Below are 15,629 nucleotides of genomic sequence, written 5' to 3'. Positions count from 1 at the left end.
AGCACACTCAAAACGTCGGCTCTGTTTACCTTTCCACAGATGCTGCTCGACCCGTTGGCTTTCTGCAGTATTCGCTGTGTTTATTCGACACAAATGCTGCTTTCCATTAAAGAACTTTAATTCCTGTCCTCTGGTAACTGACCCGAGTCAGTGGCAATAGGTTCTTCTGATCATTAACCTGCCCATTCCCACCACGTCTTCTCCCATCATTGCCAACAGCCCCTGGAAATCTCCAGTTAACCTTCTTTGCTCCAAAGAGAACATTCCCAAACTTGGGAATGTCTCCACAAAATGGAAATTGCTCATCCCTGGACATGATGCAAATGTTACAATGGGGAAGAGGTTTTGGCAAAATATTGTCAGTTAGCAGGTGGAAAAGTGTTCAGGAAGTAAAACACAAATCCCAGTCTCCAGCTTTGTGAATCTTTAGAAACTCTTTGGGAAGTGGAATTAGAGGAGAATGAAGGATGAACTGACGGACTGAGCAAAGATAGTCCACACACCGTCTCCTTGTTTAAGAGGCTGATTGACTCTGATGTTCTCGGGACATGAACTGACCCGAGACATTGAAAGAATTCTCTGCACATCAGGAATTCAAACCCATTCTCGGCTCGGGGCCAATGAGAAAATTCGGGAAGAGGCAAAACACTAAAAGGCTCGGAGGGCGATGGTCCCAGTGTAGGAGAGCTCGTTCCTCGTGACATGGATGTGCCTGCAGATGGTGGGATCAGGCTGTCCCCACGTCTCCATAATGAATGTCCAAGGCTTTATTATGGAAAGTAAAACTGATAGAAGACAATGGTAATTTTTGGCTCGGCGGGTTGAATTATGAATTGAAGAGTAGATTCCTCAAAGACACTGTGCGGGCAGCTCTCGGGTCTGTCTCTGTGGCGCAATTGGTCAGCGCGTTTGGCTGTTAACCGAAAGGTTGGTGGTTCGAGACCACCCAGGGGCGGTGTGTTTCTTGTTCTCGCTTCTACCACTTTCTTGGCTGCGAAACTGCACGTTTTTAATGGTTTCAGGAAAATGTTTCCCAAACGGAAATCTTTTCCACTGAGGCAGTACAAAGGGGTTTCTGAATTGATTGAATTTCTAACGTAAAGGACTGCGGATGCTGAGAATCCGAGACAGAAAGAGAAACTCAGCAGGTTTGGATGTACTTGGATGAGGAAAAAAACGAGTTCTGAAATGTTGTCTCTGATTCTCCTTCCAAAGATGCTGCCTGGCCTGCTGAGTTGCTCCTGCAATTTCTGTTTTTGTTTTTAACTGAACGTCCATTTCATCTTTCGGGATGAAACACCCAGACTCGCCATTTGCAGATATTTAACCCTTTGGAAACCTGTGAAGTGATTGAATTCAAACAAACTCTGCAATGATTCACTCTTTCTCAGCTCCACAGGCAGAGAGACCTGGGAAATGAAGCTGTCAGTGTGGTTCTGTATTGATGGGCCGAGTGGTGAATGCGATGGACACGAAATCCATTGCCGTTCCCCCACACAGGTGTGAACCTTGCCGACTACAGTTGAGAAACGACATCAAAAGAAAAGGGAGATTGCTCCACGGTTTTTTTTTAAATGCAAATTAGTGGAGGGGTTGAAATATTTCAATCACATTGGGACTGGTCGGGAATCTGTAGCCCACTCTCTGTCAGGGTGGAACAAGCAGATACCCGCAGAGCTGCTTTTGAGGCTCTGAGCCAAGAGTTTGGAAATGAGACTAGAAAAGTGAGGGGCGTGAAGTCGTGATCGAAGTTAAGCAGGCACCTGAGGACAAAGGTGTTTCATTTGCCTGTGAAAGATACTGCTTCACAAAGTTGGGACTATGGAAGGGAAGCATTGACGGTGATTATCTTTGGCTGTTCCTCTTGTGAATGTTCCCATTGCTGCCCATGTCCGTGTCAACATCAGACCCCTGCTGCATGGCGCCGGCGCAATGGATGACGCATCTGACTCCACCTACCTGTTTGAAATGCAGCTCACAGCTTCTTCACACACCCCAATTAATCTTTCTCATTGTCCTGAAGCCGGCATATGGTTTGAATTCCCGATCTGCGGGAATGAGAATCCTTTCACTGTCTCGCGTCAGGAAATGTCCCTGAGACCATCAGAGTCCCGTCACAGCGCTGTTAGAGGAGAGGAAGCTGAAATAGCCCCACACGCTGCTCACGGGCACATTTCACTTTCCCCCAACTCACCGCCCCAACCACTGCGGCTATTGGGAGTGGAAAGGAAACAAACACCAAAACCCAGTCTCACCTTTGTAAATCTTCAGGAAATAAGAAAACTGTCTATCCCTTCGGATCTTCCATCCTGGGCTGACAGCCTTGATTTTAAATGGCTGTCCAGTCAGTGCCGATTCGTTTTGGCTAAAAAAAATCTTCCTTATCTCATCCCAGCATTTCTTGCCACAGAGAACTGTGTGGCAGAGTTCATGTATATATTTCCTTGTATGGTATTTTGTAAGTAACATTCGTTTTCCGGTTGTTTGTATCGGGTATTTCAGGTTCATTAGCCCCTGTTTAAGTGTGTTGGTAGGTTTATGGGCTACCATGATGCTGAGAGGGTTGATTTGTCTGGACATCATTTCCCAGGTGTCTTTAATGTAAAGTAATGTGGCTAGGGTTTCTGTAGACGTTGTGTCTCCTTGTGTCAGTTTGTTGATGTGAAATCGGCACACTGGGTTTATTGGGTAGGCAAAAGTGAGGACTGTAGATGCTGGAAACCAGAGTTTAGATCAGAGTGGTGCTGGAAAAGCACAGCAGGTCAGACAGCTTCCGAGGAGCAGGAAAGTCGACGTTTCGGGCAAAAGCCCTTCATCAGGAATAGAGGCAGGACGCTTCCAGGGGTGGCGAGATAAATTGGGGGGTGCTGGGCCAAAGGTAGCAAAGAGTACAAGAGGTGAATGGGGGTGGGGACGCAGGTGACAGGTCAGAGAGGAGGGTGGAGCGGATAGGTGTGAAGGGAGATTGACAGGTCCTGAGGACAGCGCTCAGCTGGAAGGTTGGAACTGAGGTAAGGTGGGGGGAGGGGAAATGAGGAAACTGGTGCAGTCCACATTGATGTCCTGGGGTTGAATGTATCCGAGGCAGAAGTTGGGGCGTTCTTCCCCCAGACATCGGGTGGGGAGGGAGGGGCGATGGAGGAGGCCCAGGTCCTGCATGTCCCTGGCAGGGTGGGAGGGGAGGTTGAAATGTTGGGCCACAGGGCGATGGGGTTGATTATTGCGGGTGTCCTGGAGATGCTCCCTCAAACGCTGTGACTTGACTCTGCGACGGGGCTCCAGTCTCCCCACTGGAGAGGAGACCTCATCGGGAGCAATGGATACAAGAAACAACTTTGGTGGAAGCCTTCTAAATACCGTGACCCGGGTTCGATTTCCGGGCAGGGTAGCAATTTTCAGTAGAGCTGTCAAACTTCGCTGCTGTCTCCCTGGTGGTCTAGTGGTTAGGATTCGGCGCTATCACCGCTGCGGCCCGGGTTCGATTCCCAGTCAGGGAAGCTATTTGCAGTGTGTCATTTTGGCTTCCCATTCTCCTTAAATGCGCTGCAGAGTTACTTATTGGTCTTCGTAGTTACTGGGTGCTGCACTGTGTTGTGATTCGTTGAAATCGTGCCCTCGTTCAAATTTGTTTGTATGTGTAGGGATGATTACTTCTGTAGCTAAGTACTTGGCTCGCGTGTGTTGCTTTCCTGCAGAGGCTGTTTTGAATTTATCATTGACTGTTCGGTCGACTGTGACATCGAGAAATGGCACTTTGTTGTTGTTCTCCTCTTTTGTGAATTTTATGCCAGGAAGGAGATTGTTGATGGTGTTGTAGGTTTCCTCTAATTTGTTTCATTTTTTGATGACAGAAGTGTTTCATGGGCGTTTCGTTGATTTGTTTGTCGGGCTTGTTACTGAATACGAAGTGGGTGGAAAGGCACAGTTCCACGAGGTTGACAGTGTTATCTTTGCTACTGAAGTTGGTTCTGTGTTTTTGTCTTTAGTTCTTCGAGTAGTGTCTTCAGTTTTCTTTGGCCACGTTGATGTTAATGGATGTGAACAGGGCTGTTATGTCAAAGGACAACATTATTCCATCCTCTTCTATCTTCGTGTCTTTGGTGTTCAGGAATTCTTGGGTGGAGTAAATGGAGTGGCATGAATCTTCGACTTGGTGTTTTAGTCCTCAGTGGAGGCCTTTGACTAGTCTGTATATTGGTGTTCCAAGTAGTGAGACTATGGCCTGAGGGGGGCTCCTAGTTTGAAAAAGAGGAGAACAACAATAAACTGCTTTCTTAGATGTCACAGTAGAGTGAACACTTAATGGGGAACTTCAAACTAGCAACTACAGAAAAACAACACACACAAACCAAATACTTAACCACAGAAGCAATCATCCCAACACCCACAAACGAAGCTGCATCAGGACATTATTTCAACGAGCCACTGCACACTGCAGCACAGAGAAACTACAAGAGAAATACGTATATAGTGTATTTAAGGAGAACGCGTCCCCAATAAACCCATTCCGCCGATTTCTCAGTGATGCTTCCAAGCTGACTCTCAAAAATTCGGTTTGTCCCTCCATTCTGTCCTGTTTGTTTTTTGTGGGTTTTGAAAGCTTTCCTAATCCTCTGACTGATTATTAGAGTTGGGAAGGTAAAACAATGACTGCAGATGCTGGAAACCAGATTCTGGATTAGTGGTGCTGGAAGAGCACAGCAGTTCAGGCAGCATCCAAGTAGCTTCGAAATCGACGTTTCGGGCAAAAGCCCTTCGTCAGGAATAAAGGCAGTGAGCCTGAAGCATGGAGAGATAAGCTTATCTCTCCATGCTTCAGGCTCACTGCCTTTATTCCTGACGAAGGGCTTTTGCCCGAAACGTCGATTTCGAAGCTGCTTGGATGCTGCCTGAATTGGAGTTGCGAAGTTATGTTGTGGCTGTACAGGACATTGGTGAGACCACTTTTAGAATATTGTGTGCAATTCTGGTGTCCCTCCAATCAGAAGGATATTGTGAAATTTGAAGGGTTCTGAAGCACCAATGGGTCCACAGAGGGGAAGAGGCCCTTCTGCTGCCCTGAGTGTGGGAAGGCCTTCAGTGATTCCTCTGCCCTGCTGACGGACCAGTTGGTCCACACCAGGGAAGGCTGTTCTCCCGCCCCAAGTGCGAGATGGCCTTCAGCAGTTCTTCCCATCTGTTGAGACACCAGTGGGTCCACACTGAGAGGCCGTTCTTCTGCCCCAACTGCAGGAGGGGCATTGCTCTTTCCTCCGACGTACTGGCCCATTGGTGTGTCCAAATGGTAGAGAGGTCGTTCAGTTGCCCTATGTGCAGGAAGGCCTTCAGCAATTCCTCGGCCCTGCTGAGGCACCAGTCTATCCACACTGGGGAGAAGCCATCCTCCTGCCCCGAATGTGGGAAGGTCTTTACCTGCTCCTCCACACTGCTGAATCACCAGCTGGACCACACGGGGGTTTGGGGGGGGGGTGACAGTGGCGGAGGAGGGGAGGCCATTCTGCTGCCCTAAGTGCAGGAAGGCCTTCAGCAATTCCTCTGCCCTACTGAAGCACCAATGTGCCCACACCTGGGATATGCCCTCCAGCTGGACCGAGTGTGGGAACAGGTTCATGTTTTCCTACAACTTGCAGAAGCACCAGCGGGGGCACCAGCGCTTCCAGCAATCAGATCCTACCAGTGATGATGCCTTCAGTCACCTCCCAGGTCTGAACCTCCTGCCAGTTCTGACAGTGGGTGCAGTGGGAGAGTAGGTGGGCTGTTTTAGACTTCTGCTGGACTGCAATTGCCTTCCCGACACCCCACAATCACAGCTCCATGGTGGATCAAGGTTAGCACTGCTGCCTCATGGCACCAGGAACCCAGGAATAATTCCACCCTTGGGAGTCTGTGTGCAAGTTATGGAGGGTAGGGAAATGGATCTGAGTGGGTTAGTCTTCGGAAGATCAGTGCAGATGTGTTCGGCTGAAGGACCTGTTTCCACATTGTGGGGGTTCTATGATTCTATGAGCTTTGCCTTCAGTGGACACTGTTGCTCATTGAGCCCGGGACTGCACATTGCCAATGAAATGATCCAGAGAAACCTAAGACCGCAAGACCATCGGTGAAGAAGTTTGGCCTACTCTGCCATTCGTTAGTAACAAAAGTATTGGATGAGATTAGCTACAGTGTGGAAACAGGCCATTTGTCCCAACAAGTCCACACCGACCCTCTGAAGTGTAACCCATCCAGACCCATTTCCCTCTGACTAATGTACCTAACTCTATGGGCAATTAAGCATGGCCCATCCACATGACCTGCACATCTTTGGTTTATGGAAGAACACAGGACCACCCAGAGAAAACTCACTAAGACATTGGGAGAATGTGCAAATTCCTCACAGACAGCCACCCAAGGCTGGAATCAAATCTGGGTCCCCGGCACTGTGAGGCTGCAGTGGTAATCACGGAGCCACTACATATTGAAACCCGAAGTTGGCAAGCCGGGGGTTGGGAGAATACAGCAAGCCAGGCAGCACCAGGATGTGGAGTAGTCAGCGTTTTGGGTATTAACCCTTCTTCATGACTGAAAGAGTGACTTATCTATGAGAAAAGATTTACATGAATGTTGCTGGGGGTTGGAGGGTTTGAGCTGCAGGGAGCGGCTGAATAGCGTGGGGTTGTTTTCACTGGAGCATCGGAGGCAGAGAAGTGACCTAATAGCGGTTATAAAATTATGAGGGGCATGGACAGTGTAATAGACAATGTCCTTTCCTTGATGTGGGGTAGTCCAGAACTAGAGGGCAGAAGTTTAGGGGAAGAGGCGAAACAAATTAAAGGGACAACTTCTTCATTCAGAGGGTGGTATGCCTATGAAATGAGCTGCCAGAGTATATGGGTCAGGTGCTGTCAAATGGGAGTAGATTAATATAGGATATTAGGTCAGCATGGACAAGTGGGACCGAAGGGTCTGTTTCAATGCTGTATGTATCTCTGACGACTGGTCCTAATCTAAGTTTAAAATAGAGTCCAAGTAACTTTGAATAGTTCAATCTTGTTGAGCTCACCTCCTGAAAAGTTTCAGATGAATCCCTCTGAGAGATACTGTTTAAACATGCTGAGTTGGACAAAGTATCCCATCAAGTTCAACACAAACCCAGAGTTGAAGAAGTCAGAAGTCAGAACACCAAGGGGACCAAAACTGATCACAATATTCCAGGTGCGGCCTCATCAACGTCCTGTAGAACTACAACATAACTTGCCAACATCTATACTCAGTTCCCTAACTGATGAAGGCCAGTGTGCTGAAACCTTTCTTCACTGCCTTGTGTACCGATGTAATCAGAGATATAGGACCTACTTTAAACTGATCCACGATCCAGCTGCTGGGAGCACAGAAGTAGAGAATTGCTGCGTGAGTGTGCTGGGTAGATAACCCAGAGGTCGATGGGTAAAAACCATGTGATTCTATTGCTCAATGTCTCTGTCAGCTGCTTTCATATACAAAGGCTCTCTGTTCTGTATCTTGCCTTTGCATCTGCTTCCCAAAGCTTCTTCAGTGGAGGCGTGGCCGCTGGAGCCCAGGAGTTCAACAACCCCCTGGAGCTGGAGGATGGTCTAAGCTCCAAGAAGCGAGGGGGGGGGGGGGGGGGGTAAGGCTGGAAGCTGGATCTGCTCAATGCTTGTATTTTTAACTCATTTAAATGGTACCTACTGTATGGGGCTATGGTTTACATTAAAACCGAAGGATCATATCAGAGTGTTTATATTTAGCAGTGGTGGTTGGTAAAATGCACTTTCTGGAGGAGCACTTTCTATGATGCTGCATTTCTTGCCTTCTGCCCTTCCCCCATTTCTTATCTCCCATCTTGATTTTATATTTTTTTGGTCAAATTTCATTTCAGATTAATCAGACTTGCGATTCACTGTGTGCTATTAATTTGTTTGTTCGAATAGTTCAAGTCAAAATTAATGCTGTCATTTAATTTCTGATGTCAGAGTTTGACATTGAATGTGCAGGTGTGAATACCAATAAGTTGTGAAAATAAATCAAGAACTTGTGGTTTTTAACAAAAAGAGCAGTTCACTGTTATTCATGGCATCGTCTCATTTGGGAGTGATGATTCAAATCTGACCAACAAACCGTTTCATGCAGTCATCCAATTGAATAAAAATTTTCTTTAATTTAATAAAAGAAAATAATTCTGGCAGGCTAAGACTTATGCAATCTATTTATAAGATTATGTCCATTGCTCGCAATATGTTCTCATCCACATTGGGGAAACTGGACGCCAACTAACCGAATATTTCAGGGAACAACTCTTGGACTCTAATTCTAACCCACACACCGCCCTGTGGCTGAACACTTTAACTCCCCCTCCCATTCCACCAAGGACCTGCAAGTCCTGGGCCTCCTCCACTGCCAAACTCTTGCCACCCGACACTTGTAGGAAAAACACCTCAACGTCTGCTTTAGGACCCTCCAACTACTTGTTATCAATGCAGATTTCATCAGTTTCCTTATTTCCTCTCCCCCACCTTGTCCCAGATCCAACCTTCCAATTCGACACCAACCTCCTGACCTGTCATACCTGTCCACCTTGCTTCTCACCTATTTACTTCACCCTCATCTCTGACCTATCACCATCAATCCCGACCTCCATCTACCTATTGCACTCCCATCTACCTTCACTCCAGCCCCACTTGCTTCCCATTTATCTCTCAGCCCCCTTGGGCCACCCTTTATTCCTGATGAAGAGATTATGCTCTAAACCAAGACTGTGATGAAGCAACATCCTCAACAAATAGGAAATAGCTCCCAAGTCAGATTTCATCCCCTCTTCTGTCACCCAGTTCTTTCAGAAATAAGGAATGTCTTTTTCTTCCACTAGAAAGTGGTCTTCCACTTTGTGCTGTCTGAAGTGTTATGCCACACCACTACTTCAGCCACCTTTTAAGAATCCTTTCAACCTGTTTTTCTAACAATTGTGGAGGTGACCAAAAGCAAACATTTCACTCATCCTCAATGTCCCATTTCTCCTCCTATGAGCCATTTTGTCATGTTGTCTATGTTACAAGCAGCCGAGTGCACTTGGTTTCTGAATTGAAATTTGGCCATTGAAGTGAACAGGATTAATATTTATCGATGGCTAGCTGTGTTTGCACTAACTGTAATTTTCCACCAATATGATGTCTTTTGTTCCACAAAACTGGAAACAATGATCTGTGTTTATATTGCAGTCGGATGTAGAAAATCATCCCAGCGATCTTCACGTTATTATAGTTTAGCGAGACCATAACATCATTACGTGGCAGTTTGATGTCACTGAAACCTGGATGGAAATCTCTAGATTATGTTGTAAAAACATCGGTATGATGTTATTCACCCTGCGCTGTCACCAACTGAACGAAGCGGCTGTGTGTTTACTTCCCGTGATGAACAGTTTGTGTTTGACTTCTCAATTGCGGGGACCTGAGCATTGACCCAAACAATGGGCACACCACCTCCCTGACACAGTGTTCACAAATCAAACTGACAGCAAAGATTCACGTGTGATCGAAAGTTTCCACAAAGAACTTTTGACACAACCGACATACGGAGTGAACGTACTCCTTTCTTAATTCGAAATGTTAGATGTTGATGGTAGTGAGCCTGACGCGATTTGAACACGCAACCTTCTGATCTGGAGTCAGACGCGCTACCGTTGCGCCACAAGCTCACTGATGACCCGGAAGCTCTATTCATGCTTAAGGGAAGTGATCGCACTACAATGATTTTACGTTCATGTCTGTTCTGTTTCTCCCCCTTCTCTTTCTGTTTCTCGAAACACTTTCCAACTCTCTCTCAATAAAAATGTGAAAGAATTGCGGATGCTTTATATCAGAAACAAAAAACAGGAGTTGCCGGTGACCCTTCCACAGAACTGATGGTGATTGGGAAAATGTCGGTTTATATTTAGGAGATATTGTGGGAGGAAGGTGGAGATCAGAACAGAGCCCAAAGAGAAGGCAGAACTGTTGGACAGAAAAAGGAGTTCATAACGGTCTGCGTGGGAGGGTTAATGGAGACTGTTCGTGGCTACATAGTGTGGAATGACAGACTATGTGATAACAAGGCTTGGTGTGTGTGGGAGGGACGAGGATACTATAGAGTTCAGCCCTAGAATTATTGAATTCGATATTGGGACCGGAGGGATGTATGGTCCCCAAGTGTAATATTCGGTGCTCTTCGTTCTGCTGGTGCTGAGCTTTGCTGGAACACTACAGCAAACCTGAGACAGAGATGTTGGCCAGGGAACAGGATGGGGTGTGGAATTGGCAGGCAACTGGAAGCTCAGCGTCTTTTTTGCGGGCAGAACGTAGATGTTCTGTGCAGCAGTCACCCGGTTTATGCTTCGGTTTCTCCAATGTAGATGAGCCCATATTATGAGCAGCAAATGCAGTAGACTGGGTTGTGGGTAGTGCAGGTAAAGTGCCACTTCACCTGGAAGGTAATTTTGACCCCTTGGATAGCGAGGAGGGAATAGGTAAATGGGCTGGTGTCAAACTTTCGGCAGTTGCAGGGGAAAGTGCAACTCAACCTGCAAGTTTACTTTGAGAAAATCCTGGACTTGAACTCTCAAGTCTCTTTGCACTTCGGATTTCTGCATTTTCTCCCAATAATCCTTCTGTTCCAACAGTGACTATGTATGTCAGGGCAGCACCAGTAATTTCCTGACATATGAATTGTATTTGGGGATACCAAGGCATGTCAGGAACTGCGAGTATCTCAGGACCAATCGTTATTCCTGGAGGAGGCAGAGAGGAATGTGGTGTGGTCCTGTAAACTCCAGAACATTGATAACTTCATGAGTCAGCAATAACTCCTTCTGGGCCAAGAAACAAAAGGGCCAATGAGAAACTGCTACAAGGGAGTTAACAAATAACATACATTAACTATCGCTGGGCAGGAGGAGGCAAAACAATGAGCTGTTCCTTTGGACAGATGAGATAATGGTGTTTAATAACTGTGTGACAGAAGGACAATTAATTCTGCCTGTAGAAGGAAGGCCTTGGCGTAAAGGGGTTAATTGCAGGACAGGCTGTTTCAAACAGGTGGAAAACCCTCAAGGATAAGAAGGTAAGCTACAGACCTGAGGTCTCCAGAAGTGTGGGGAGGTGGTGTCAATATCTCAAGCCCAGCACACTCACGCAGCACTACTCAGCCTTTGGGCTCTCAGCAGCTGGATTGTGCATCAGTTTAATGTTGGTCCTGTACCTCTGATTACATCGGTACACAAGGCAATGAAGAGAGGTTTCAGCACACTGGCTTTCATCAGTTAGGGAATTCAGTATAGATGTTGCAAGTTATGTTGTAGTTATACAGGACGTTGATGAGGCTGCACATGGAATATTGTGATCAGTTTTGGTCCCCTTGGTGTTGTGACTTCTGACTTCTTCTACTGTGTTGAACTTGATGGGATACTTTGTCCAACTCAGCATGTTTAAACAGTTTCTCTCAGAGGGATTCATTTGAAACCTTTGAGGAGGTGAGCTGAACAAGATTGAAGTATTCAAAGTTACTTGGACTGTATTTTAAACTTACATCAGGACCAGTAGTCAGAGACACTAACAGCATGGAAAAAGACCCTTCTGTTCAACTTGTCCATGCTGACCTGATATCCTAAATTAATCTACTCCCATTTGACAACACCTGACCCATATACTCTGGCACCTCATTTCATATATGTACCACCATCTGCATGATGAAGTTGTCCCTTTAATATATTTCGCCTCTCAACCTAAACCTATGCCCTCTAGTCCTGGACTCCCCCAGCCCAGGGAAAATACCTTGTCTATTACCCTGTCTATGCCCCTCATGATTTTGTAACCTCTATTAGGTCACTCCTCTGCCTCCGATGCTCCAGTGAAAACAGCCCCAGCCTATTCAGCCTCTCCCTGTAGCTCAAATCCTCCAACCCGCTACAACATTCCCGTAAATCGTTTCTCATGGAAAAGTCAATGTTTCAGTCCTGAAGAAGGGTTAATACCCAAAACGTTGACTACTCCACATCCTGGTGCTGCCTAGCTTGCTGAATTCTCCCAACCTCCTGCTTACCTACTTGAGGTTGCAATATGTAGTGCCTCAGTTGTTACCACTGCAGCCTCACAGCGCCAGGGACCCAGGTTTGATTCCAGCCTTGGGTGACTGTCTGTGAGGAGTTTGCACATTCTCCCAATGTCTGAGTGAGTTTTGTCTGGTGGTCCTGTTTTCTTCCATAAGCCAAAGATGTGCATGTCATGTGGATGGGCCATGCTTGATTGTCCATAGAGTTCGGTACATTAGTCAGAGGGAAATTGTTCTGGATGGGTTACTCTTCGGAGGGTCGGTGTGGACTTGTTGGGACGAATGGCCTGTTTCCACACGGTAGCTAATCTCATCTGCACTCCTTTTGTATCTAACGAATGTCAGAGTAGACTCGAGGGCCCATTGGCCTGACTTCTGCTCTGATGGTCTGGCGGTCTTAGGTTTCTCTGGTTCATTTCATTGGCAATGTGCTATCCCTGGCTCAATGAGCAGCAGTGTCCTCCGAAAGCAAAGCTCATAGGATCGTAGAACTCCTACAATGTGGAAACAGGTCCGTCAGCCCAACATATCTGCACTGATCTTCCGAAGACTAACCCACTCAGATCCATTTTCCTACTCTCCATAAATTGCATACAGACACCAAGAGTGGAATTATTCCTGCGTTCCTGGTGCCATGAGGCAGCAGTGCTAACCTTGAGCTACCATGGGGTTGTGGTTGTGGGGTGCACGGGAGGCAATTGCAGTCCAGCAGAAAACAAAAACAGCCCACCTACTCTCCCACTGCACCCACTGTCAGAACTGGCAGGATGTTCAGTCCTGGGAGGTGACCGAAGGCAGCGTCACTGGTGGGATGTGATTGCTGGGAGCGCTGGTGCCCCCGATGGTGCTTCCGCAAGTGGCAGGAAAACATGAACCTCTTCCCACACTCGGGCAAGCTGAAAGGCCTCTCCCGGTGTGGACACACTGTTACTTCAGCAGGGCGGAGGAATTGCTGAAGGCCTTCCTGCAATTAGGGCAACTGAACGACTACACCTAGGGCAGCAGAATGGCCTCCCCCTCCCCCACCCGTGTGGACCAGCTGGTGCTTCAGCAGTGTGGAGGACAGGGTAAAGCACTTCCCACACTCGGGCAGGACAACGGCTTCCCCCTGGTGTGAACGGACTGGTAGCTCAGTAGGGCTGAGGGATTGCTGAAGGCCTTACAGCACTTAGGGCAACTGAACGACATCTTCCCCCATGTGGACCCAACAATGGGCCAGCAGGTCGGAGGAAAGAGCAAAGCCCTTCCTGCACTCGGGGCAGAAGAACAGCCTCACCTCTGTGTGGACCCACTGGTGTCTCAGCAGGTGGGAAGAACTGCTGAAGGCCATCTCGCACTTGGGGCCGGAGAACAGCCTTCCCCGGTGTGGACTAACTGGTGTGTCAGCAGGGCAGAGGAATCACTGAAGGCCTTCCCACACTCAGGGCAGCAGAAGGGCCTCTGCCCCTCTGTGGGCCCATTGGTGCTTCAGAACACTTTCACATTTCACAATATCCTTCTGATAGGAGGGAGACCAGAATTGCACATAATATTCCAAAAGTGGTCTAACCAATGTCCTGTGCAGACACAACATCGCTTTCCAACTCCAATACTCAGTCAGAGGATTGGGAAAGCTTTCAAAACCCACAAAAAGCAAACAGGAAAGAATGGAGGGACAAACCTAGGTTTTGAGAGTCAGCTTGGCAGTATCAATGAGAAATCGGCAGAATGGGTTAATTGGGTACCCGTTCTCCTTAAATACACTATATATGTATTTCTCTTGTGCTCTTCGTGGTTTCTCTGTGCTGCAGTGTGTAGTGGTTCGTTGAAATAATGTCCTGATGCAGCTTCGTTTGTGGGTGTTGGGATGATTGCTTCTATGGTTAAGTATTTGGTTTGTGTATGTTGTTTTCCTATAGATGCTAGTTTGAAGTTCCCCATTGACTGTTCGCTCTACTGTGACATCTAGGAATGGCACTTTGTTGTTGTTCTCCTCACCTTCAAACCAGGAGCCCCCCTCAGGCCATAGTCTCACTACTTGGAACACCAATATACAGACTAGTCAAAGGCCTCCACTGAAGACTAAAACACCAAGTCGAAGATTCACGCCACTCCATTTACTCCATCCAAGATTTCCTGAACACCAAAGACACTAAGATAGAAGAGGATAGAATAATGCTGTCCTTTGACATAACAGCCTTGTTCACATCCATTAACATCAACGTGGCCGAAGAAAACTGAAGACACTACTCGAAGAACCAAAGACACAAACACAGCATCAACTTCATCAGCAAAGATATCACTGTCTACCTCGTGGAACTGTGCCTTACCACCCACTTCATATCCAGTAACAAGCCCGACAAACAAATTAACGAAACACCCATGAAACCACCAGTATCAGGATTCCTAGCAGAAGCAATAATGCAGAGACTTGAACAAACAGCCCTTCCAACGATCCAACCCAAACTTTGGGTCTGCTACAGTGATGACACTTTTGTCATCACAAAATGAAACAAATTAGAGGAAACCTACAACACCATCAACAATCTCCTTACTGGCATAAAATTCACAAAAGAGGAGAACAACAACAAAGTGCCATTTCTCGATGTCACAGTAGAGCGAACAGTCAATGGTAAATTCAAAACAGTGTATACAGGAAAGCAACACACATGAACCAAGGACTTCACTACAGATGCAATCATCGGTGCACATCCAAACAAATCTTCATCAGGTCACTATTTCAACGAGCCACTGCACACTGCAGCAGCCAGAAACTAAGAAGACCAATAAGCAACAGTAGAACGCATTGAGAAAGGATGGGCAGCGAATAGTCCCCTTGAACATTGCTTCCCTAACCAGGGATCGAACCCCGGCTGCGGCGGTGAGTGCGCCGAATCCTAAAAACTAGACTATCAGGAAGACATGGACGCGCGCGGTCAGCTCTACAGAAAATTACATTTCTGTCCAGAAATCGAACCCGGGCCGTCGTAAGTGGAAGGCTTTCACCTGTGCGTCCACCAATGTCATTTCTTGTATCCATTGCTCGCGATTCGGCCTCCTCCAAATTGGGGAGACTGGAGACTCCTCGCAGAATAAAGTTACAGCGCTTGAGGGAACATCTCCAGGACACCCGCACCAATCAACCCCATCACCCTATGACCCAACATTTCAAACCCCCCTCCCACTCTGCCGAGGACATGCAGGTCCTGGGCCTCCTCCATCGCCGTTCCCTCACCACACGATGCCTGGAGGAAGAACGCCCCAACTTCGGCCTCGGATACATTCAACCCCAGGACATCAATCTGGACTGCACCAGTTTCCTCATTTCCCCTGCCCCCCCCACCTTACCTGAGTTGCAACCTTCCAGCTGAGCGCTGTCCTCATGACCTGTCCTACCTGCCAAATCTCCCATCCCACCTGTCCGCTCCACCCTCCTCTCTGACCTGTCACCTCCATCCCCACCCCCATTCAACTATTGTTCTCTTTGCTACCTTCGGCCAAGCGCCCTCCAATTTATCTCTCCACCCCTGGAAGCGTCCTGCCTCTATTCCTGATGAAGGGCTTTTGCC

At 47.4% G+C, this 15,629-nt stretch overlaps 1 long non-coding RNA gene and 3 other non-coding genes across 4 annotated transcripts in view; 3 read left to right on the top strand and 1 right to left on the bottom strand.

The window, feature by feature from the left end:
• Positions 1-15,629, top strand: part of LOC140460585 (uncharacterized) — a 220,555-nt gene that overhangs the window by 87,114 nt on the left and 117,812 nt on the right. The window lies entirely within an intron of this gene.
• trnan-guu (transfer RNA asparagine (anticodon GUU)) lies at positions 882-955 on the top strand. The gene has a single exon. It is a non-coding gene; the product is annotated as a tRNA-Asn (tRNA).
• trnad-auc (transfer RNA aspartic acid (anticodon AUC)) lies at positions 3,426-3,497 on the top strand. The gene has a single exon. It is a non-coding gene; the product is annotated as a tRNA-Asp (tRNA).
• On the bottom strand, positions 9,623-9,694 carry trnaw-cca (transfer RNA tryptophan (anticodon CCA)). The gene has a single exon. It is a non-coding gene; the product is annotated as a tRNA-Trp (tRNA).

This window comes from Chiloscyllium punctatum, chromosome 36, assembly GCF_047496795.1.
Source record: "Chiloscyllium punctatum isolate Juve2018m chromosome 36, sChiPun1.3, whole genome shotgun sequence".
NCBI lineage: Eukaryota > Metazoa > Chordata > Chondrichthyes > Orectolobiformes > Hemiscylliidae > Chiloscyllium > Chiloscyllium punctatum.
This window is presented reverse-complemented; position numbering and strand designations above follow the sequence as displayed.